The sequence below is a fragment of the Triturus cristatus genome, chromosome 2_1, assembly GCF_964204655.1.
Source record: "Triturus cristatus chromosome 2_1, aTriCri1.1, whole genome shotgun sequence".
NCBI lineage: Eukaryota > Metazoa > Chordata > Amphibia > Caudata > Salamandridae > Triturus > Triturus cristatus.
The window spans coordinates 693,959,170-693,985,337 of record NC_140581.1 but is presented as its reverse complement, the minus strand read 5'-3'; the positions used below and the strand labels follow the sequence as shown (position 1 = coordinate 693,985,337).

The 26,168-nt window shown below is 44.7% G+C and overlaps 1 protein-coding gene across 8 annotated transcripts in view; it reads left to right on the top strand.

Annotated features, from left to right (window-relative positions):
- YTHDC2 (YTH N6-methyladenosine RNA binding protein C2) overlaps positions 1 to 26,168 on the top strand; it is a 1,174,422-nt gene that overhangs the window by 710,497 nt on the left and 437,757 nt on the right. The gene's annotated exons all lie outside the window — the stretch shown is intronic.

Here is a 26,168-nt window from a genome sequence, read left to right as displayed (position 1 = left end):
ACGTGTATGCTTGTAAGTCTGGAATGATGTTCTAAATGCACAAAGTTAAACTAAGTGTTTTATTTTCCTGTTAGGAAATTGAAAGTTTAAAAAAGCCCCTCACCAGTGGCACGTTTCGCAGTCTGTGCTCTGAATGCATGTACCCTATATGCATAATGATATTATTAATGCTGGTAATAATTTGGTTTTATATAGCGTTTCATACCCCCTTCTGTGCCCCTTAAATAACAGGTGTTGTTATTACTCAGATAGTGGTACTCAATTTACCTACCTTTGGAAGGAAGGAACGGTGAGTCGGCCTTACGGATACTCAAACTTGTAACCTTCTGTTCACCTTATTTCAGCTGAGAACTTTCGTTTAACTATCCTGCTGTGGTTGGGCATGAGCCTATAACTGTGCACCTTTGAACCAGACCACAAAGCTGATTTGTCCGCCTGCCAGCCCTGATGAAATACTAAGGACCAATGTAACTGGGATTAAGGGCGACTTTGTTTAGTTTGTCAAGTATCACTATATGACAAACCAGATAATTGTTGAACCCGCCATGCTTCTATACAAGTATGCTCTTTATTGACCCTAGGTGTGTCATCATTCAGGCGATTCCTTGCTCTCAGTAACCACTGAGAGGCCAGTTGCCCAAGGAGGATGCAGTTTTCAGATATTCACTAAAAGTTGGCCATGTGGCAAGGAATCTAGCAGAAAGGCAAGTGCACAAAGCAGACCAGCATAGAGCAGCCTAGGGCAGGCTCACTTTCCGACTTTGACGAGGGAAGTGAGCATTCCCCGAGATTCCGGTGAGCATCGCGAGGAATCTTAGATGTAGAGAGCTCTGAATATTATGCTATCTGGTAGTGTTGCACCCATCACTATTCACCAGATACATCGCAGCGCACCCTGTGAGACTCTAATTACCCTCTCTAGATCTGCCAACAGGAGGAACTGTAGTCGTCAGCAGCAGGGCCATAGGTTGTTGGCTCAGATTCAGCAACGATGCCATGGCCTTAATATGGCCGAGTAAACTTAGGTAGCAGAGTATCTTCTTTAAAATAAGGGTCAGAACAATGATTAGAACCCACTCCTGATAGCCCCAACCCGACTGAGGTCTTTCCTTCTCGGGAACAGAAAAATAAAACATAAATGTAACCGTTCCCAACATGAACTTCCCACCTTGTTGCCTGTAACGCAGCTGTTAGTAGACAATGAGAACCGTTGTTTTATGTCTTTAGTTTTTCTGTTTCTAATGAACGAAAACCTTTGACAAGCTGCTTCAGACGCATTCTCTCCCTTCGCTCCTCATACTGTTTAGTCCATTTTCCCGCCTCGTCTGATGAGAGGGATCTACAGCCACTTCACTCCGTCAAACAACTTCCTTCCACCAGATGTATTTTCACTCCTTCCTGCATACCTTGAAGTTTTCCTTTCTGCAGAGTCTCATAGATGGTACCTCTGTTCAGCACGTGCCTGTAGCTCAGCAAGAAACGACGTAGATCAGTGGCTAGTGACTAGCCTTACAACAGTCTTACTGTTATTGACAAATCAGCAGGGTGAAGCTGGACACATATATGTCACGCAACAGATGAGTGAAAGGCTACACTTGTACAGGAGAGATTCAAACAATTCATCTGCAAGGTACTCACATTGGTAACCTCAAAAGTTGCACAGATATTGCACACTGGCGAGTTGCTGAAGGAAGAGATTGGAAACCTATGTGTAAATATGTTGTTCGGTGTTTGTATACTTATGTATACATTCATACATGAATTTGTGCATCTCTTTGCTTCTGGCTGATTGCATAAAAACGTATACAAGTTTTATCATATCATTGTGTGTATTTAGATATCTATTTTTACACTTGCGTGTGTACATATCAGTGAGGGAACATATTGGTGTGCACATATACATTTATCTGTCCATGTGTGTTATGTGGATGTGTTTAAGCATACATGTTGTCCATTTGTGTCTTACTCCAAGTGGTTCCGTGTTGGATTTTAAGAGGGCATACTGCCATGTGGCTGAGGAGAAACGCGCTAGGATGTCACAATTAGATCATATGGGAGGTGGCCCACTGTGAAGTGTCAGCGATCAGCTGCACTCTTTTTTTTTGTTGTTTTGCAATTAAGTTTTATTGATTTTCAAAGACTTAAGTCAGTCATAAATCCTACTCATTTCCAATCTATTACATAGGACATGTCATTAGCAATCTTGGTGCATTAATTCAACATTTGTCCCAACAAAACTGACCCCCCTTGAGTTGCGCCTATATTTGCATATTCTGGTCTCTGAATATTCATGGGTTCCTAGTTGCCAATTGTTTTCTTAGTCTCTTACTACACTTGTCAGCTTTAATCTTGATGTTCTCGTTTCTCTTGCTGCTCCTCCTCAGGGATTACCGGTGGTGGGGAACCTGCCTCATCGTTCTCTTGCCCATCGGCTGCTAGTTCACTACTAGATTCTTCCAGGCTCTGGCCCTATCTATCTTACCTATCCCTAAGCTAGCCTCCCCAACTAGCAGTCTACCTTCCGCTCCTGCCCACTTTGCCAGCTCCCTTTTCCAGGAAGGAATTCTAGGCCCCCTAGGTGCCTTCCAGTTTCTGGCTATCTCTCTTTTGGCCAAAACATAGGCCAGGTCTTGAAATATCCCCGTTGTTTTGTTTTTGGCTGTATGCGGGAACCACCCTAAGAGGAAATGGTCTGGGGTATGTGGTAGTTCCTTATCTATAAGGTCCCCCACCACTTGTCTAATCTCCTCCCAGAAGGTTTGTAACGTGGGGCAGCTCCAGAACATGTGAATGATATGTGCATCTCTCTCGCCGCATCTCGAACACGCTGCAGCGTCTATGCCAAAGTATCAGCTAATGCGGGACGGTGTCAGATATGCCCTATGCAGTGTGTAAAAATTAATCAATTTGAATCGCGCGTTCCTGGAGACTTTCGGGGTCCTCTCTAAAATCTTGTCCCATTCTGCCCCTGGGATCTTTTTGCCTAGATCCTCCTCCCATTGTAATCGCAAGCGCTCTAGGGGCTTCTGCATATCTTGCCTCATTGCCTTATAAAAGCAGGAGACTGTCTTGATTCTTTCTGCTGAGAGTGCTACATACCTACACCCCGCCAGCGCTCGCGGTTCCGTACCTCTTCCACCCCTGTATTGTCTAATCCTCCTGGCGAGGGCCCCATGCCTAAGGAAATGGCCTCCTGGCAGATCATATGCAGCCTGTCGATCGTCAAACGGGAGCAGCTCTGAGTCCTGATAGAGATCCCCCATCTTTGTCAGCCCTGCTGCTTCCCAATCTTCTAACCCTGCCCAGTGAGCTCCCTGTGGCAACCATCGAAGCATTGTGATCGGTATGTCTGAAGAGAAGGGAATCTTGACCCCCACCGGTCTCGGGTATCCAGCCCAGCAACGAACCACCACCCTAGTTTCCATGGTAATGTCAAACGCATTCCGTCTGGCCCTTAGGAAAATTTCTGTTAGGGTTGCAGTGTCCGGTGCGGCAGGGTGCCATCAGCTGCCCTCTTGCAGCACAGAATCTGTATTCACTGCTGTTCTTCAGTCCTCCTTGCACACGTCTGCGTAGGATATGGTGCTTCTTGTGCGTATCATATAAATCCTCACATGCATCAAGTACAACACGGCACTTACACTGTCAAAACCCTTTTGTCGATTCAGAAATAATTTATTTCACATCATTAACAGTTTAAATCTCGATGTGCACAATTCCTGTTAGTTTCTGTAACTATTGCTATTATTTTATTACACTCTAGGCACATCTCCAGTGATGCTGTGGAAATCACAAATAAATTATTTCAGAAATGACAAAGAAATTCATTTGTCAGTGTTATTGAGTTGTCCTGTGAGGTGACTTTCAGGATTCATATGCACCATGTACGATTTTCAAACTAACCTTGTATATGGAAAACTCCATTGTCAGTACGCATGTACATTTTCAGAAGTAAATGTAAACTCTCTTTGAAGACTAGTCTGCAATAAGCTTTGGCACTATTAAACCATAACCTCCTGAAGCTGGTAATCTTCATTAGTCCAAATACCCATTTTCTCATGCCAGTACTTACTATATGAGGTATCCAAGCTCTATCCAGGTACCACGTGACCTAGCTGAACCAATCAGAAAGACAAAGTAAAGCACCTTCTATTTCTTCATCATGCTCCTCCTATGAGATATGGCAATAATAGAGGCCAGAGCCTAACACAATTCCTATACCTCCTTAACGAAATAATGGGAATCCAGGTTTGTAGAAAAATGGGACCGGAAGAGGGGGTCCTAAGTATTGGTATGAAAAAGAGTATTCAGAGTAATGAAGATTACCAGTAAGTCATTGAAGCCTTACCTCCTCAACCCATTTTCTCTTACCACTGTTTTCTATATGAGGATATACCAGAGCACTGTAACAGAACCAGTTTCCCCAATGCACAATGACAGACTCCCACATGAATGCCGAAGAAAGCATTATTATAGAATCAGGAGTATGGTCGTTCAAAGCATATCTGCTGTCAGAACCTTAGAACAGAAGTTCATAGAATCAACATTTGAAAACTCCAAAACGATAATGGAAAATAAAGGTAGATGGTGGAACCTGAGCAGCAGCCTTGCAAACATCCAAAAGGGATGCCCGACAAACAAGCCTCAGCCCATGAGGCAGCCATTCCTCTGGTCGATCTAACCTGTACTCTACCAGAAATAACTGAATGCTGTGATCCATAAGAAATGGGGATAGGTGTTTTAACCCATCTGCTTAAGCTCGGAGTCAAATGTTTTTGTACGGGACCAAAAATACCAAAATTGACAAACAGGTTTTCACTTTGTCGAAAGGGCTGTGTTCTGGAAAAATAAATCTTTACAGTCCTCAATACATCTAAAGTATGTAGACCTTCCTCATCAGGACTGATAAGAGTTTGAAAGCAAGAAGGCAATATTATTTCCTGGTTCTGATGAAAGGAAAATGTCACTTTAAGGCAGCCCCAGCTACAAAACCAACCTATCTGATAAAATCTTCATATAAGGATGTTTAATAGACAAGGAACCTATCTCCCCCAGCTTGCAAGCAGAAGTTATAGCCACCAAAAACAGACTTTTAGAAACAGATGCTTTAAAACACAGTCATCCAAGGGTTCAAAAGGAGGCGATTGTAAAGCCATCGGATTTAAGGGAAGATCCCAAGAAGGGGCAGTAGACCTAACGTGTGGTCTAATTATAGAAAAAATGCTCAGTAACCTAGACCCTAAGGAGTCCTTCTCAGGAATACCCCCAGGAGCCCTAACTGCTTATTGCAACCCACTGAACCCTTAACATGGGTACGAACAGACCCTTGTAAAATCCATCCGGTAAAAACTGAAGGATCCATGTAGATTCACAAATAGTAGGATTCAAGTTCTTTCCCAGACACCAATTCGAAAAAGATTCCCAATGAAGATCATAAGCTTTCCTTGTGGAAAGTTTCTGTGATTGTTGAATAGAAGTTGCCACCTAAGCAGAGAGACCTTTCTTCTCTAAACCCCTCCTTTCAACAACTAAACCATTAGTCTCATTCTTTTGCACATATCCAGGGGAAGGAGAGAAGATCTGAGGAGACATTAGTCTTTCTAAAGGATCTACTCTGGAACACTGGACATCACTCTTAGGAGAGTAAACCAACCCATTTGTGGCCAAAACGGCACTACAAGAATAAAGTTCACTTTCTCCTTCCTCAACCTGGCCAAGAGTCTGAAGATCAAAGGGAAACGGAGGGAAGGCAAAGAGCAGAACAGGAGGTCATCGACACATCAGAGCATCTATCCCCAACACACTGATTCAGAAAATCTGGACAGAAAAGATGGAAGAAGAGTGTTTCCTATAGAGGCAAAGAGGTCTAGCTAAGAGGTACCAAACCTCTGGCAAATGTTTCGAAAATGTGAAAAACAAAAGTTATGGGAAGAAGGGAAAACTCTGCTTAACATGCCTGCCAGAACATTGTCCTTCCCAGAATGTGAGTTTCTGCAGTGCCATTAGCTGGTTTTCTGCCAAATTGAGTATTAGGAAAGCAAGGTTATCAAGGGACCTGGAACTTGTCTCTGATTGCTTGTTTAAGTAGGACTTTGTAACTGTACTGTCCATCCGAACCAGAAGAACTTGACTCTGTAGAAAATGGGTAAAGTGTAGAAGAGCACAATAAACCACCATCAGTTTCCTCTAGTTGGAGAAAAGAGTTGGCCTTTTCCCCAGAACCAGATGGCTTGCTAGATTGGCCCCCCAATTCATCTTGCTTGCATCTGTAGTTAACATGTATGGAGGGGGCATTAATAACATGACCCCATGAGATACATTTATGAGGTTCAACCATCACTGCATCTGTTCTCAAATGTCTACTGTGACAGGGACCATTTGCTCCAGACTGTGAACTGCAGGATTCCAATAATCCAAAAAATAGTGAAACAGCGGACGCAGGTGAAGGCAAGCCCATGGCACCACAAACATAGAGGATGCCTAAAAAAAGAAAAGAACAGAGAGATACTTATCAAATTCCTTAGTAGGGTAACAGAGAATAGGTATTCCCTAATAGAAACAGACTCACCATATGCCCCTGGAGACAGCCAATCCCTGGCAGAGGCTGTGGACTGTTGGATCATCAACATTAAAGAGTCTCTGGATAGTCTGAACCCTTTCAGAAGGTAGCCTCACCATTCCCAGCCGAGTCTGAAACCATGCACCAAGAACACCAAGTCTTGAGTGGGGAGAAGATGAAATTTTCCCCAATTTATTTGGAGACCCAATTCTTCCAAAGTCTGACAAACCTGCTTGGTGTGGGTCTGTAACAGTGTTTTTGAAGGCGAATAAATGAACTAGTCATCTAGGTACAGGTGGATCATAATGCTCCTGCTGTACAGATTGAAAATATTTGGAGCAAGCACCTTTGTAGAAAACACTCTGGGATGAAAGCAGTAAAAAAGGAATGTCCCAAAACTGCCACAGTTGACCTTCCACACAAAACATGAGAAACTGCTGGTGAGGCGGATAGATTGGAATGTGCAAGTATGCATCCCTTAAATCCGGTTTAGTCATCCACTCTCCTGCTGTCTCAAGATGGATTATTCTTTTAAGGGTCTCCATTTTGAAGTGGGATTTCCTGAGAAAGACGTAAAAGTTTTTAGGTTGATTATTAACCTGTATTTCCCTGAAGATTCTCGGATCAGAAAAACTGTGAAATAAAAGCCTTTGCCTCTCTCTTCCTTTGGAAATCTATGTGTTCTTGCTTACTCATTTTTTTATTTCTTGGGACAATGCCAGGGAACGGACTGGATCGCCTAGTATGCAACGTGAACTGGTCCTAAATATGGAGGCGTGCATTTGAACTCTAGAGCTTATCCCCTTTCGATGATTTGAAGAATCCATGTATCCAAAACATTGTCTCTACATGTTTGTAGGAAAAAAAGACAGCCAGCGCCCAACCAGGATCCCGGAATAGTTTACTGGGTTTTTGGAGGAGAAGGAGGGGGGCTATGGGTCTCTTTTCCCTAGATGAATATGACTGATGTGGCTGGACCCTTTCAGACTGAAAATTAAACTGAAATCCTCTTTGACTTCTTCTTCGACACCTTCTTCTTGATGATTTCCGAGGAGGATCAAACTTGACTTGAACCTTAAACAACTGTGCACGTTTTTAAAATGTAAAGGCTCTGCAAAGATGATCCTTTAACCGATCTCCAAATAACATGTTCCCAGAAGATGAAATACTTAACAATCCTGCTTTCTGAGAACTATCAGTCTTCCAATCTCAAAAAAGCTAGGCATCTGGCAGCCATGCTAGATGACATAGAAAAAGCAGTAGCTTTTAAAAAATTTCACAAGAGATATCAGAGAGGAACTTTGATTGCATTTACATTTTAACAAAAAGATCAGAACATTCAGCGCCTTCTTGAATAGCAGAGGTGAGAGCATTAAAACCTTTCACCAAATACTGGAATGCATACACCACGTATATTGACACCCTCAAAGGCAGGTTCAAAGCAGAGCAGCCATTTTTTGGGGAAGGTTCAATTCTATGATCCACAACATCCTTCCCTGCAACCTGCTCTGTAATAACAGTAGGACGCCATGCTAAATGGGCCAACATTGGATCGATTTTTAAACCTCAGAAATCTATTCTTTAGCCAAACGATAGAGACAAGTTAGAAAATTTGGAGGTGCAGCTTTTTCAGGACCTTTCCATTCTCTCAACAGGAGGTCCATAATACCCTTGTTTATTGTTAGACAAGTAAGACAATGAGATTGCAATTGCTTGAACAAGCCTCAGCTATTGCTTGGTCAATCATTCTCCATAGGATTTAGCAAATTATCACTCAAATATCTGAAAAGGTAAGAGAGTTCAGATTTTTATATAAACTTTGTAGGAACGTAGGATCTGCTTTTATTGTTACCTCAACTTTTTGCCTGACGTTATGCTGTTTCTGACTAATCTGACTGGGATCCTGCTAATCAGGACCCCAGTCTCTGTGCTTTCTCCCCTAAATTGGTTATGGTGAGTACTTGGATACCTCCCAGATTGACTACTGGAGTACCTTTGAGTCCCTAGTAAATGGTACTGAGGTACCCAGGGCTTAGGTACACCAGGTGTCACCCATGGGCTGAAGCATGTATTATGCCACCCTTCGGGAGACAACTCAAACTGAGAGTACAGGCCTGCCATTGCAGCCTGTGTAAGCTGTTGCTAGTACCAATTACGACAGATATAGGATTCCCTATACCTGAAGTCACTGCACTTAAAACCTATGAGTCAACCCTAAGGCAGGCTTTTCAATCCTGAGGGCAGGGTGCTTGGTTCCAAGTGTGAGGGTGCCCCTGCATGAGTGGGACATCCCTACCACCTTCGGGGTCCATTCTCACGGGTTGTAAGTGCATCAGCCATTACGAAATATAGAGTGGCCATGTGTCATTACGCGATGACCATCTCTAAACAGGCTGGAACGAACCCTGTTGTGTTTGGTGTCAAACATGTTGGAATCATATCTCCCACATCGTAAACGGTGTGGGAGCTATGATTCCAAGCACTGTAAAGCTCCTCCGGGAGGCCCTCAGTACTCCCGGTACCGGTCTTCCGGACAGCAAGCCTGGGCTGATGCCGACCAGAGACATGTTTCTACCTTCCCGCTGCTGAGCCAAGATCAGGCAGGGGAAGGCCAAACAAAAGATATCCTGCCACAGGGAGGTGTGATCTCTTCCCAGACAAAGTTTAGTGTATTAGGGCAGGGTCGGGGCACTTGCCAGCGCCACTGAGACTGCTAGAAGACCACATTTGGTACAGTCCTTGCATACTCCAGTTCAGGGAGCCATTAGCTCCCACCCTGGCGCAAAACTGTACAAAGGACTGTCCTGCCCCTCCTCTGGGAGGGATCCTTCAATCGTCCCAACCCTTTCCTTAGAGTACTTAAGGGCTTACCTGAGGGTAGATTCATCATGGGGCAAGATTCAGATCAAGACACCACTTCTTTGACCATCTGGGCACTCTGGACTTTGTAGAAATACTAAATAGATGCTGACGTGCACACTTAGTTTAACGTGTTTCCTTGCATAACTACTCATGTGCTTCAAACACCATGGCGTCTGTCCGAGGCGTCATAAAGGTAACATCCAGTCGAAAGTGCGTGAAGAAAAAATCCTTCCGCTAGTGTGAGCACTGTTATCACAGCAAGTATATTGCTATCAGCCGATTTCTTCAAATATTCATAATAAGTCAATTGAGAACAAGTATTCAATGTCTCCAAAATTTATTGCATTCATTTCATGCAAAAGTAATTCTTTGAAATCAAATGGTGTTCAAAACCATTCGTTAATCATCCATATATGACATCAGTACATCCAAACCCAATGCATTTCGGGTCTCATCCAGACCCTTCATCAGTGGTCATATGTCAATACTATAAGTGAAACAGAAAAAGGCAATTTTATCTCACGGCCCTCAATAACTATTGTCCATCATATTTACACAAAAATATGTAGAAATAAAGAAAAGTACACATGCAACCTAATATTGCCAAACGCTACGTGAAAGCGTGAAAATGCCAAATGAAAAAACATGCCTTAAGCGAAGCAAACCTCTTGGTGTCGGAAACAGTTCATAAAGTGAGAACCAAAAGTCCTCGCGGTAACCCACACCGTAAAGCAAAATAGCTGAACACTAAAGAATTTCAAACGTTAAGAAATTCAAACTCACCGAGTTCAATGATTGTACGTGGCTTCCTCGGCCAAGAACATGTGTGACGTAAGTGACGTGTTTATTTGAACTACCTCTAAAGATAGAAAGCGGATCACAGTGTCTCATCATAAAAATAGAAAACGCTGCATTGCAGGTGAAGGTAAACACTAACAGTGCGCTTAAAGTAACCAAACAATAGATATGGAAAAGCTACTTAATGGTTAGTGGTAGATTCACGTTGCAATCCAAGGAAAAATTAAATACAAAGAGAAATTCGTTACAGCCTGTAGGTCTAAAAAAAACAATGCATAATGATAAACAGATGCTAAAAACGAAAAACTAAACACCACCATGTTGTGAATAATCATCAAAATCAATACTTTTTACGAAAAATCTTTACAAAAAACTGTATTCAATCCGATCATTCAACCCCATTGGTTGCAGAGATTGCAATTTTTGGTCCAGAAGAATTCGGAACGTGCTAGTGATTTGGAGGGATCAGTGTCTTTTGACGGCTTTTGTGCTTCCAGAATAGTGAAACGGAGTTGCGCTATGTTATGTCTGGCTTCTTTCCAGTGTAATGCTACTGTTGACTTTTCATTCAACAACCGAATGTTACTTTTATGCTCTCCTATTCGGATTTTAACCTTTCTTTCTGTCCTGCCCACATAGATTTTATCACAGGGACATTTCAAAGCGTAGTTCACATTCATAGTGTCACAAGTGCTAGAATGTCGTAATTTGATTTTGTATCTATTAGTGGGATGATTAAAATGATTGCGTATCATGACGTTGTTGCAGTGTATGCAATTCATACATTTTTGCATGCCTTTAAACGTTCTTTTGGGGCCCGTAGATCCTTTAGCCAGCAGTAGTTTGAGATTCTTAGACCGTTGCATAGCAAAGATCGGACGTTGCGGAAATAGAAAACTGAGATCCGGTTCAGTTTGTAGAATGTCCCAATGTTTCATGATAAAGGATTTAATCATTGAAGAATGTGTGGAATGTTTCAATATGCACACTATTCGATTGGTTTGTAATTTCTCTGTGCATTTCAATAGATTAGTGCGATCAATAGCTTCTAGTCTTTTTATGGTTTTTTCAAGAATGCATTCTGGCTAACCTCTCTTCCGGAATCTATCTGAGAATTTGTGAATGATGTCTACTGTGTCTTGAGGATCAGAAGTAATTCTTTTTAATCGAATAAATTGAGAATAAGGTAGATGCCCTTTTAGGGCAGGTTGATGAAAGCTATTGAAATGCAGACAATTATTTCTGTCGGGTGCCTTAATAAATATATTGGTTTTGATAGTTCCTTGGTCAATTTGAATGAGTACATCCAAAAAATTGATACAGGATTTTTCGATTTGATGAGTGAATTTGATGCGATTATGAATGTGATTCAGATCAACGATATTCTTTTCCAAAAGACTAGGGTCACCTCTCCAAATTATCAATATATCATCAATGTACCGTTTGAATAAGATCAAATGTTGAACCCATGCTTCATTGTTTAAAATGTGGTCATGTTCAAGTTTAGCCATAAAAATATTGGCATATGAAGGGGCCCCGGTAAAGCCCATAGAAGTACCATTATTCTGGGCGTAAAAAACCCCCTTCCATTCAAAATAACTATGAAATAATGCGAAATGAAGAAGTTTTAAGAGAAACACCTTTTCAGCTTTGATGTTATTGTGGTTCAGTAAAGCCCATTCAATGGCGTCTAATCCATCACTATGCGGTATGGAGGTATAAAGAGAAGTGACATCCACGGTGCATAAGTACCACTCATTGATGTGCTTGAGGTCGAGACCCTGTAGAATATTTAGAAGGGCAGTAGTGTCTTTTAGATAGGATTCTTGTTGTTGTACAATAGGTCGTAGAAAGTAATCAAGATATTTGCCAATGGGTTCAGACAATGAGCCACATGCTGACACTATGGGACAGAAAGGTGGGTTTTCCAAACTTTTATGAATTTTTGGCAACATGTATAATTTGGGCCGTCTTGGATATGTGGTATATAAGAATCTTTTAGTTTTGTGATTGATCCAGCCCATCTCTTCTGCCCGTATGAGAATCTGATCGAAAAAACTATGATAGCTGAGGGTGGGATCTTGGTCTAATCTGGTATACGTATCACTGTCAGTGATGTGTTGCATCACACTCTGCTCATAAAATTCCGAATCTAGAACCACAAGAGCTCCTCCTTTGTCAGCTTCTGAGAAAGTCAATGATTGATTATTAGCCAGTTGTCTGAGAGTACTCCATTCATTGGCGCTGAAGTTTTGTTTGGTCTTCTTTCCGAAATTGAGTTTAGTCATGTCTGCTTTAACTAATCTTTCAAAACTGTCAATAGACTTATGGGAAATTGGAGAGCAGAAAGAACTTTTGGGTTTAAACTCTTTTAATTGACTTTCCTCCATCACTGGCATAGGGGATTCGATGGCACTGAAAAAATACTTTAATCTTAAAGTTCTAACAAATTTGAAGAAAGCAATTTCACTCTCTGCAATGTTGCTGTGATAAGTAGGTACATACGATGTGCCTTTATTCAAAACCGCAATTTGAGCTTTTGATAAATTGACCTTAGAGATGTTAACAACTAGGTTGCTCTCGTCTTGCTGCGAAGAGATCTCTTGTCTATTTCGTTCACTTGCTCTTTTCCTTTTGCCTCTCCTTGTTTTTGTGTGGATTTTTCTGGTTGATGATTGGCTGCTGGAATGGTGGCCAAAAAAGACGACTTCTTAGTATGTGTACTACCTGACGTACTTGCTTGAATGTCTGAAATAGTTTCAGATCTATTGACTGGAGGTCTATTATGAGCCAAATCTGTGTCTGATACAACGCTTTCTTTGGAGGAACCTGCTTTATGTGGTCTTTGCCATCTGCGTTGATTATACACCTCCCCCAGGTGTAAACCTCATCGAGTTTATAATCAATCGTGTCACGACGAAACTTCTTAATTTTTCTCTCATGTATTTCTTTAGCATATAAATCTAATTTTTCATTAAGATCTTGTAAAAGTTCATCCCAATTTTCAGTGTCTTTTTTGGATAATTCTTCCTTTATTGTGATTATTTCCACTTCAAGAGTTTTAAGAATATTTGACAGTTCTTCAACAATTAAGAGAATGAAGTCCAATGAACATTTATTTAAAATCCGATACCATCTTTCCATGAATTGTTTATTCGTTTTACATAGCATGGGTTTTAGTGCAATCCGTAAACCTCTGGGGATTCTTTTTGCTTTATGATACTGGATGAGGGTAGTGGCGTGTAGTCTCTGATTAATCTCTTTACGACTAAGGTATTCCAGTTGTTTTAAGAGTTGCGTGGTGGTAGATATATGAGGGCTGAAGAGTCTTGCCTCTTGTACTAAATCATAAATTTCAGAAGCTGCTTCAGAGGAAAATGCTAATGTGTCAGCTTTATTGGACGTGAGAGTAGCAATTTCTTCAAACGACATGTTGATCAATGGTGCTACGTTGGTGACTGTTGGACAACAAATTGTAGAAATACTAAATAGATGCCGACGTGCACCCTTAGTTTAACGTGTTTCCTTGCATAACTACTCATGTGCTTCAAACACCATGGCGCCTGTCTGAGGCGTCATAAAGGTAACATCCAGTCGAAAGTGCGTGAAGAAAAAATCCTTCCGCTGGTGTGAGCACTGTTATCACAGCAAGTATATTGCTATCAGCCGATTTCTTCAAATATTCATAATAAGTCAATTGAGAACAAGTATTCAATGTCTCCAAAATGTATTGCATTCATTTCATGCAAAAGTAATTCTTTGAAATCAAATGGTGTTCAAAACCATTCGTTAATCATCCATATATGACATCAGTACATGTTATGTTATGTTATGTTATTAATTTTTTTTGTATAGCGCAACGGTTACTCAAAAAGAGAATCCCGGCGCTTTTGGTAAGGTGAACAGGTTACAAAATAACACAACACAGAGAAAACAGTTCCAAAGTCCACAAAAGAAACGGGGCAACACGCAAACCTATTGAGAAAACAGCCAGGTTTTGAGGCCTTTCCTAAAATCAAGAAGAGTAGTCGCCCCCCGCAAAGCGAGCGGTAAGGAATTCCACATCTGAGGGGCCAGCAGACTGAAGGAGCGGCCCCCTAGGCGAGCCCTCTTCACACGCGGAACAGCCGCAAGTAGTAAAGATTCCGACCTCAACGCGCGAGTGGGATGGTAAAAAAAGAGTCTTTTTTGCAGGTGTTTAGCTCCCACCGCATGGAGAGCCTTATAGGCCAAGGTCAGAGCCTTAAAGGCAATCCGTTTGCGGATGGGTAGCCAATGTAGCGTCACCAACAACCCAGAGACGCTGATGCGTCTACTTAGGCCAAAAATGGCCCTGGCCGCCGCGTTCTGTGCCACTTGAAGCCTCTGCAGCAGATACTCTGGCAGGCCCAGGTACAGGCTGTTGGCATAATCCAACCTGGAGCCTATCAGGGCCTGCACCGTCAGCCTCCTGTGCTCCTCGGACAGGAGGGGCAGAAACTTCCGCAGCATTTTTAGCAGGCCGAAACAAGTGCCGGTTACCCCAAGAATCTGGGCTTTCATCGTCAGCCCCTTGTCCATCTTGACCCCCAGGTTTTTAGCCATGGGAGAAGAGCCGGACGGAGGGAACATGTCGATGGGCCACCAGGCCTGCCAGCTGGGCTCCGAGTCGCACCCAAAGAAGAGAACCTCCGATTTATCCGAATTGCACTTGAGGCTGTGCAGTTGGAACCATGCGAATACAGCCCCAAGGCAATTCTGGATACTCTCTCCATCAAAGTCAGCACCCCTCTCACATGAGAAGAGGAGCTGAGTGTCGTCGGCATACGACACGATCCGGGCACCAAAAGACTCCGCCACCGCCGCCAAAGGGGTCATATAGATATTAAAGAGGGTCGGGCTCAATATAGAGCCCTGAGGGACCCCGACTCCCAACGGCGGCATTACGGCGGAGTCAGATGATGTCCAGATCGTTTGCCGGCGGCCGGCCAAGAAGGAAGAAAACCATTTGAGCACCCAATGCATTTCGGGTCTCATCCGGACCCTTCATCAGTGGTCATATGTCAATACTATAAGTGAAACAGAAAAAGGCAATTTTATCTCACAGCCCTCAATAACTATTGTCCATCATATTTACACAAAAATATGTAGAAATAAAGAAAAGCTCTTAAGAATGATTACGTGAAAAAAAGTACACATGCAACCTAATAGTGCCAAACGCTACGTGAAAGCGTGAAAATGCCAAATGAAAAAAACATGCCTTAAGCGAAGCGTTGCTTACACTAGGTGCTAATGGCTATGTTGCGAAGCAACAGTCGTGGTGTCAGAAAAAATAGCAGTCGCGGTGTCAGAAAAAATAATAATAATCAAACCTCTTGGTGTCGGAAACAGTTCATAAAGTGATAGCCAAAAGTCCTCGTGGTAACCCACACCATCGCTTTACGGTGTAGCTTCTAGGTAAATGGTCCAAAGCTAGCACAGGGGCTCCTGTGAATATAGAGTGTGGCCTTGATATGACCGATTCGCTGGGCTTATTGATTTCAATGACGGTGGCCTTGAGACGTCACACCTGGCTTCGAACTACTGGCTTCTTGGGCGATGTCCAAGCCAATCTGATGGACATGCCTTTTGATGGAACCCGCCTTTTTGGGAAAAAGGCACATGCGGCACCCTTGGGTGTTTTCCAAGGTGATGGCGGTGGTCGCAGCTCATCTGCACAGGTTGGGGGTGTCACTTTTCCCCCTTCCTCGACGACTGGCTTTTGAAGGCGTCCTCGCCCCAGTCATTCACCTCCCACCTTCAGAATATGGCGAACCTCCTGTATTCGCTGGAGTTCTCTATAAACGTGCCAAAGTCAAACCTGACTCCTTCTCAGACACTCCCTTTCATAGGAGCAGTTCTGGACACCATGCAGTTTCGGGACTATTCTCCCGAGCAGTGAGTCCAGGATATTCAGGCTATGATTCCTTTATTTCAGCCTCTATCCTGGAATTAGGTGAGACGGACTCTGAGGCTGTTGGGACTCATGGCCTCCTGCATTCTGTTGGTAATACACCCCAGGTGGCGTATGCAGGCTCTGCAGTGGGACCTGAAGTTCCAATGGGCACAACATGGGAGAAATCTAACCGACGTGGTTCATAACTCGAAAGGAACTGCAAAAGATCTGCAGTGGTGGTTAACAAGCTGCAGTTGGGTCAAAAGCAGACTCCTCTCCTTTCCCCAACCAGATCTCACAGTTGCGACAGATACATCACTGCTGGGATGGGGCAGCCACCTGGGAGAGGTGGACATCAGGGGCATTGGTTTCCTGCGGAGACGGGGCTCCACATAAATTTGTTGGAGCTCCGAGCCATTCGGTTGTCATTGAAAGCATTTCTTCCCTCTGTCAAGGGGAAGCTATTTCAAGTGTTCACCAACAACACTACCGCCATGTGGTACTGCAACAGACAGGGCGGGGTGGGGTCGTGGACCCTTTGTCAAGAGACTCTTCGTCTCTGGACATGGCTGGAACAGCAGGGCATAACCCTGGTGGTTCAACACCTGGCAGGTACTTTGAACTCCAGGACGAACAAACTCAGCCATTGATGCCTAGAGAATCACAAATGGCGTCTCGAGTCGGAAGTGGCGCAAGGTCTCTTTCAATAGTAGAGAGAACCTTTGTTTGTCTCCGAAGAGAACGCTCATTGTCAGCAGTACTGCATGCTGGAGTTTCCAAGGCAGCTATCATTCGGCGATGCATTTCGTCGCGAGTGGAGCTCAGGCCTTTTGTACACCTTTTGGGCCCATGTCATTCTTGTGGCTCTGGAATGGGCGAGGAGAGTCTGGTATCCAGAACTTCTGTGAATGAGTATCTGTGAGAAGTTGGCCCGGTATATGCTGTCCACTAATTAAAGTGGGCACCTTGCAATCCAAACAACCCTTATGGTGATTTAAGAGGTCAAAGATAACCTTAGAAAGCTATCCAAGTGGTAGCTGTGGCAAGCAGCCTTCAGGCTTAGTCTTTAAGGAATGTTAAGCAGCTTGTTTTACCAGAATGCAACCTTATAGTTTTGGTTAAATGAACAGAGAACCACACAGTAGTTATAAAAATATGTATTTATTAATATAACACTATCTAGTATGACACAGTATCTCCTACATGGAGATAATCACAAAGCACACAATACTTAAGCACATAAATGAAAGTAAATAGCACTGATACACTGTGGTCCCTAGGGGGGGACCAAACCATATACTAAGCAAGAGGTATAAGAACCACGACTTGAGTCAAGCCAGTGTCGAGATGACATAGAATCTATGGGACCCCAAGGTGAGTAGATAGGGACCCCACGGAGGACGGGTGCAGTGTGGGAACACGACAGCGTGCTTTGTACAATTCTATGGGGAAGTCGTGGTTGAAGTTTTAGAGTTTAAGGACCCTTCCCAGAGGACTTCGAAGAAACCCCGTGGAAGATAGGAGGATGGGAGGTTGGAGAGCCAACCCCTCCCCCCTGACCTCAAACTTGGCGAGAGGGCAGCTCTGACCTCGAGGTACGTAGAAACCTACCTCCTGTGTTGCTGAAGCCTTTGGAGTCCGTAGGAGCTCAGGGTCAGCAGACCGGACAGCAGTGTTGTGGTGCCTGTGAATGCAGGGGAGTGACTCCTTCACTCCAAGGGAGATACCTTTGGTTGTCCTTGATGACCCACAGGTCCTGCACGTATCCTGTATGGTGCACGGGCATAGACGAAGCGTCAGACTGAGAGGGACACAAAGTCAGGCCCAAACGAAGTCTAGCAAAGTCCAGAGTGTCCAGACGGTCGAAGTTCAGTGGTTTCTGTTTCAGAATCTTGTCCACGTCGAATCTAAGGTCCTACAGCCAGGTAAGCCCTTATGTACCCACGGAAGAGGGTTGGCAAGATTCAGGGGAGGGTCTGAACAGTGGGGAGGTTAGTGCCATGTCCTTTGTCCAGTTTTGCGCCAGAGTGGGAGACTGTGGCTCCCAGTACTGGTTTGAACTGGACTATGAACAGGGATTCCAAATGTGCCCTTCATGCAGACTTTGTCGCTTGCAAGCATACCCACCCAGCCCTAATACACTGAATCCGGTCTGTGAGGTGGTCACACCTCCCTGTGACAGGATGCCTATTGTTCTGCTTTCCCCTGCTCGAGCTTGGCTCAGCAGCAGGAGGGCAGAAATATGTCTCAGGGCGGCAGCAACCATTTTGTACTGTCCGGGACTAGAAGACTGGTACCGGGAACTCCAGGGACCCCACGAAGCTCATTTCTGAGGGGTGATCGGTGTGGGGGTATGATTCCAACATGTTTGACACCATACACAATAGGGTTTGTTTCAGCCGTTTTAGAGTTGGTCATCATGTGGTTGCATAATGCCACTCTATATGTCGTAAATGGCTGCCTCACTGACACCCTGGGAGAATGGACTCCATAGGCTGCAGGGGTGTTCTCCTCATGCAGTGGCATCCTCTCACTTAGAACCAAGCACCCTGCCATCAGGATTGTAAAGGCCTGCTTATAGGTTTTAAGTGCAGTGACCCTTAGATATAATAAGCCTATATCTTAAGTAAGTGGTGCATGCACCAATTTACACAGGCTGCAATGACAGGCCTGCAGTTCCATTTTGCATGGCCTCTCATGGGTGGCATAATACATGCTTCAGCCCATGGGAGGCCTCTGGGGTACCTATGTCCTGGGTACATTGGTACCATATACTAGGGACTGACAAAGGTACCCCTGTATCCAATCTGGAGTGTACCAAAGTACATAGAATAACAGTTTAAGGAGAAAGTAGATAGACTGGGGTCCTGATTAGCCAGATCCCAGTCTGACTTGTCAAAAACAGTATCACATTTAGCAAAGAAATGGGGGTAACCATAAGAAGCAGATCCTACTTTCCTACACAACCCCCCCAAACGTAAGGCAATGAGACTAACCTTGCCCAGTTGAGTCTTCATTTTCAAGTGGAAATATCTGGAGAGTCCCAGGTCTAAGTTCCACCGTAGTCCATCCCCTGTAGGGAAATGGACCACCTCAAATGTTTGGGGTTTTCATCCTTCATCTGTTTTAGCCATAGGATGGATTTATGGTCTATCTGAACAATGAACTGAGTGCCCAACAGGTATGGCCTCAACTTCTCCAGGGCCCAGACCACAGCAAAGGCTTCCCTCTCTATAGCTGACCAACGTTTCTCTCTGGGGTCAAACCATCTGCTGATAAAAGCTACTGGTTGATCCTGACCCTCTGCATTAAGTTGTGACAACACAGCCCCTACCCCCAACTCAGATGCATCTGTTTGGGCAATAAATTGCTTGGAGTAGTCAAGACTCTGCAGAATGGGAGCAGTGCACATGGCCTGCTTGAGATAATCAAATGCCTTGTGACAGCAACTGTCCACTGAACATTCTTGGGCATTCTTTTTGATGTGATATCATTTAAGGGGGTCACTATAGCCCTATATCCTTTCACAAATCTTCTCCATTATTTGGGGATATATTAACTCCATTAAAATACAGAATGTAGAAAATAAACTTCTAAGATCTCTTCTTTCTGTTCCCCAATCAACCCCGACATTTGCATTACATACAGAGGTAGGTTTGGGCTATATTTCTGACACCTTGAAATTAGCACCAGTGATTGGCTGGTTAAAAATCTGGCTTAACCAGGAGCTTACATTAAATCACATCATTTTAAAAGATTGCTTAGCCCTGGACAGAGCACTTAAAATCCCATGGATAAGATATGTGAGAACTCAGCTGTCCTTAGCAGGTCGACCGGAGCTTTTCTCATCTCCAGATGAAATAACTTACGAAGATGTAAAATTAGTTAAAAATACCCTGTTAAATCTATACGCTCTGGAAAGGGAAGCACAAGAGCTAAAAAAACCCATGGTAAGGAAACACTTTTTGCTCACCTCTGTTCCTGGAATGGAACCATACCTTTTGTGGGTAACAAACCCTTACCATCGTTTTCTCTTAACGAGATTTCGTTTCGATTTAATTCACTTTATTTTGGGTAATTTTGGAACCTGGGCCAGACCTGATGACGCTGAACCTTGTGATTGCGACTGTTTCTTGGTTCAGGATACGATGCATTTTATTATGTTCTGCGGTCATTACATTGAGATTAGAAAAAGGTACTTGCTTCCTATTTTACGTACTCAGGGCTTTATTCAGGTAAAACCAGCTCTGCTGTTCTTGCAACTTCTTCCTAATATAAAAGTAGCTTTCGCTGTCGCTAGTTTTTTAGTGGCAGGAGCACGTTTGAATAAGTCCCAAATAAGGCATAGGCACTTTATCTGTGAAAAATGAACTTCCTCTCTTTTGTAATATACCCTTCTTTTTATTCCTTTTTAAAATATTTATGTATGTTTTAAATGTACAAATTTAATTGTTTCTTTTTTCTGATAATTGTATGCAAATTCATTGATCTGATGAAATGTTGTTATGTATTTTTTTGCTCGATCTTTTATGATTTTCAATAATCGAATAAAGATAATTGACTGATCTTCTGTAGTGCCCAGTCAGGCCCAGGAAAGCTCTGACCTAATTCTAGGTAGTTGGAGCAACCCAGTCCATTATGGTCTGGATTTCGCTCTGTAATGGTTGAACCTGGCCTCCACCCACAAGGTGGCCCAGGTACACAACCTTGCTCTGCCCTATCTGGCACTTAGTAGCCTTGATAGTGAGGCCTGCTTTCTGCAGAGCCTCCAAAACATTCTTCAGGTGGACCAGGTGATCCTCCCAGGTGGAGCTAAACACAGCTATGACATCAAGATATGGTGCACTATAGGCTTCCAGTCCTGTAAGGACATTTTTCACCAGCCTTTGGAATGTGGGAGGTGCATTCTTCAAACCAAAGGGCATCACAATAAATTGATAATGCCCACTAGGGGTTGAAAATGCAGTTTGTGGTTCGGCATACTCAGATAATCTGATTTGCCAATAGCCAGCAGTGAGGTCAAAGGTGCTCAAGAACTTGGCTGAGGCCAAAGTATCAATGAGCTCATCTGCCCTAGGAATTGGATGAGCATCAGTCCTAGTGACTACATTGAGCCCCCTGTAGTCCACACAAAACCTCATCTCTCTTTTACCACTCTGGGTGTGAGGTTTGGGTACCGTGACCATTTGGACTAGCCCACAGGCTATCTGAGGGTTCAATTACTCCCAACTCCTGCATCTTTTGGACCTCCGTCCTGATTCTATCTCTGACATGGTCAGACTTCCTGTAAACCTTATTTTTAACAGGTGGACTCTCACCTGTGTCCACTTCGTGGGTACACAAGGTTTTCTGACTAGGAGTCAGAGAGAACCTGTGCGTTTGTTGATTGAGGACCTTCCTGCAATCAATCTGCAGTTGGTCAGTGAGGCTGCCTGCCAAGGCTACACCATCAACTGACCCATCATCAGGGTCCTGAGAGGGGGGCGTGGCCAACCGCCAAACATGGCGGACGCGAGTTGAAAGAGCTCCGTAACCCACCCTGACACCGGGGCATTTATTCGAATGGTATAGGCTTACCGGCGCTCCAAACGTGGCGCTTCTGAAACCGGAAGATCTGTAAGCTATTGTGGCCAAAAATTTGTGGAGCGGGCGGCTTCTGCGGCTGTGCTGGCGCCATTATAGTAGCCACGACGTGCCACGGCAGAAGAGCGTGTTCCCTGTGGACTGAAGATGGCAGTGCAGCGCAGTTGTGGAGTGCGCGACCACATTTCCCATCCTTTTTTCTGGACCCGCTACCTAGGGAAGCTGAGGGCTACGATTGATGTGGCTGTAAAGTACAGAACTGCGCCAGACCTGGACTTGGCCCAAAATGGCGGCAGTACGGTAGGATCCGGCTCCCGCGAGACGCAGACTGTGAGGGCGACAAGGGTGCATCTAAGATCTGGTGGTCGCCTGCCTTGGTCCATTGTAGTGTGGAAAGCCAAAAAGCTGGCGATCGGACTGCCCTGGGAGCGTGATGTGCTGAGAGCGCAGAGGCAAACCCGAGAACATGCATTGCTGCGCAGTGGCTGCCGTGATTGTTGGAGGTGAACTACACGAGGTGACCTGGAGAGTGTGACTGACCTGGGGAAACATGTGAAAGAGGAGACTGGCAGCATAATGGGAAAGCCTATGATAACGTGCTGTACACCGAGATTTAACTCACTGGGCTTGGAAAAGACTAACAGGGATTGCAAGGGAGCCGCGCGGGCGGACTAGCGGGATCTACACCCTCAGGTACACATCAGCCGATACCCGGGCATTGCTGTTTGAGGTTATTCGTCCGCCTCTGTGCGGCTTCCTGCTCAGGGGTACATTGTGCTGTAGTGTGGAGCCGGTGCGGGCGACGCTGTGGCCTGGATCTTGACTGTGTATGGTGGGCCTATGTCAGTTTCTGACTGTGGTGAAAGTAGACTATACCGATGACGGATGGGGCTGGACGCCAGAGATAGCGAAACGCTTTGCTGGGACTGCAGTAAGGTGGACCAATATTGGGATGCCGAATACCACGTGATACTGCCCGGTGTCACTACTGTGGGTTAGCTACTACCATACTGCAGGTAGTGCTGGGAGGTGAGATCAGAACCGTACACTGCTTCTGACCCCCTTGAGGATATGGGGCGTCCTAGGGCCAAACAATCGGAACCCGCGCCGGCCCACCGGGAACAGTACCGGACACGCAGATGGGAAGCCCGGACATGGATGTGGTTCCACCCACGGAGCCCACTTGCACTGAAGGCAAGTTAGACTTAATATTGCGTGAAATACGAGACTCCAGGGCAGTTATGGAAATGCAAATAAGCGCACTGACTACCAGTTTTACTCTGCTGAAGGCTGACCACACAAAACTGGCGCATAAACTGAAAAATAACAGGCTGGCATTAAATGACCTCATACCTCAGCAAACAACACACTCTTCCCAAATAGAACAACTACAGCGTCAACTGAAAGGTCTACAGGACAGGGTGGATGACCCAGAGGGACGCTCTAGGCGCAATAATGTACGCATTTTGGGAAGGCCAGAGAGAAGCGAGGGAGCCCACTCAACCCAATTTGTCGAGCAGTGGCTTTGAGAGCAGGTGGCTACGATGGGACTAACAGAACATTTTAGTGTTGAACGCGCTCACAAAGTCCCGCCCAGGCCTCCTCTTCCAGGGGCGCCACCTAGGCCAATAATAGCGCGGATTCTGAATTACAAAGATAGAGACACGATTTTGCGAGTGGCAAAGGAGAAGGCTCCGATACCATTTGAGAACAAAACGATCTCTCTTTACCCGGATTTTACTTTGGCAGCACAAAGAGCGAGGGCTACTTTTCAAGATGTCAAAAAGAAACTTCGACTGCACCAATTGAATTACGCCTCATTGTTCCCGGTTGGCCTCAATGTTCTCAATGTTCAAAAGGCCCTGTTCTTTGATAGCCCGGAAGACGCTGCGTACTGGGTGGAAATCACGTCACCACCGGGCTCGCAGCACTCCTCACAATCTCACCACAGACAGCAACCAAAATCACAGCGGATGAGAAGAGACAGACCGGACAAAGGAAAACAAACTGATACCAGCAGAGGAGGTCAACCGTCGCAAGAACAGATATCGGACAGCCAAAAAAATGCGCCGCCAGTGCTGACGGCGGCAGCACTGGCGGCACATGATGCACGATCAGAGGCGGACACTGTGAACTCTTCGGAAGATGTGAATGCACAATCTGACTCTAGTTTAGCATGGCACTGTTCCCCCTGGTCACCCCTCAGACTGCCAATGATTACGTGGGGTGATAGAAGTGCTTATCTCCTGCTGCTGAAGTGCAATGTCAGATGAGTATATATATTGGTATACGATTTATGCTGAACCTGCTAATTATGTGATTATGTAATATGGATGTGCTGGTTAGTTTAAGATACCTATAATAATGCGTAACACTTGCAAACTAGGGTGTCAACGGGCGCTCTAAGGTCCCTGGCTTTGTGTGTTATGTAAAAGGTGCTATGTTTCAGGTGGTGGCCGCTACCCCTAGGGCAACTGCACTTAGTTATGGAAATTATGGAGCTCTTATTGAGTTTGTTTTGTTGGTTTGGTTCTCTTTTGTTATGCGGGGGAATCTAGTATTGGGAGTTTAATGGGGTTTACTGACTCGGCTACATGTGCTGCGTGGGATGCACAGTGTACAGGGAACTAAATGTTGATCAGTTTGTATGTTTGGAAACCTGATGGCGTAACCTAATAGATATAAATATACATCCTGGAATGTGCGAGGTATGGGGTCGATACGCAAACGACATAGAATTCTAGCTCAATTAAACCGTAGGAAAGCACAGATCGTCTTACAAGAAACGCATCTAATACAGGCAGAAGCCACCAAGCTCCTTAAGAAATGGGGGGGACAGCTGTTTTCTACTTCTTAATCCGTATTTGCCCGAGGGGCAGCGGTATGGTTCAGGAATGGCTCCCCCTTCCAGCTTCTAGAACAACGGACAGACGTGAATTGGCGATATGTGCTGTTACATGGCTTGTTGAATGGGTAGCAAATAGTAATAGGAAGTATCTATGCCCTGAACACGGACCAGGATCAATTTCTGGCAATTCTCAGTACGGCATTGGTGGGATGGGAAGGGTACCCATGGATATTGGGAGGTGATTTTAATGCAGTGTTGGACCTAGAGCTGGACAGGTCACACCCTCCCCTACAAGGGGCGGGGTGTAGGAAACAAACAGACTCGCTTCAGGCATGGGCAGGAGGATGGGGAGTGGGAGATATTTGGAGGGAGAAACACCCCACAGACAGGAAATACTCCTTCTCCACACCACATAGCCTACACACTCGTATAGATAGGATATTTTGTTCACATAGGCTATTGGATACTGTTATGGAAACTACACACTTGGGCAAAACTTATTCAGACCATAACCCAGTAGAGGCCACATTACTCTGGAAAAAGGTCCAAACGCCAATCCCGTCATGGAGATGAAACCCATCATTGCAGGAAGACTCTGTGTTCTGCAATGCTCTTTCCACGGCCATAAACCGATATTTCACTGAGAACACGAATACAGCAAGCTTTTGTCAGATTGAATGGGACGCCTTTAAAACAGTGATACGGGGGGGGTGGCGATCAGTACAAAAGTGGGGATACGTGCGACACTTCTTGACAAACTCACAGATGTGGAGGATAGGTTGGGCAGGCTAGAACAGGAAGCGGTAGCAAATAACACGAGCAAACTAGAATTACAAGACCTGCATATAACACATGCAGAACTGCTGGAAGAACTCCGAGTTATAGATTATATACACAGAAGCAGCATGTGAATGTGGATAGGGCGGGCCCCTTGCTTGCTAGGATTATTAAAGATACACCCGCAGTGACTCCCATTCTTGAAATAGATCCCCCTGGAGGTGAGGTGAAGCGCACTCAGGTGGAAATTAACGCCGCTTTTCGGCAGTACTATGAACAACTGCACACGTCCCCGGACAGGGTAGAGGAGGAGGAATACGAGGCGTTTTTTGAGGGATTGCAGATCCCCACACTAAGCGACGACCAGGCAGCAGACTTAAAGAGGCCAATCAAACATATGGAGCTCAAAACAGCGATCAATGCCCTCCCTCTAAATATATCTCCAGGCAATGACGGCTTGCCTATTGAATTTTATGCGGTGTATTCTGAGATGTTGATTCCCTGACTGTTACAGCTGTATCAGGTAGCACTAGAAAATGGCTCACTCCCCCACACTACTGTGCAGGCGACGGTGATCTCCTTGCTGAAACCGGGTAGAGACAGCAGAGACATGGCGAGTTATAGATCCCTATCGCTCCTTAATACGGATTACAAGATTTTAAGTAAGCTATTAGCAAATAGATTACTACAATATTCTCCCAGTTTGATACACACTGATCAGTGTGGATTTGTACCCAACAGGAGTACGGCGCTCAACATCCGGAGGCTTCACATGGTGATGTCACAGGTGCCTACAGATGCTGATCTGTGGGGCTGCATCTCTTTGG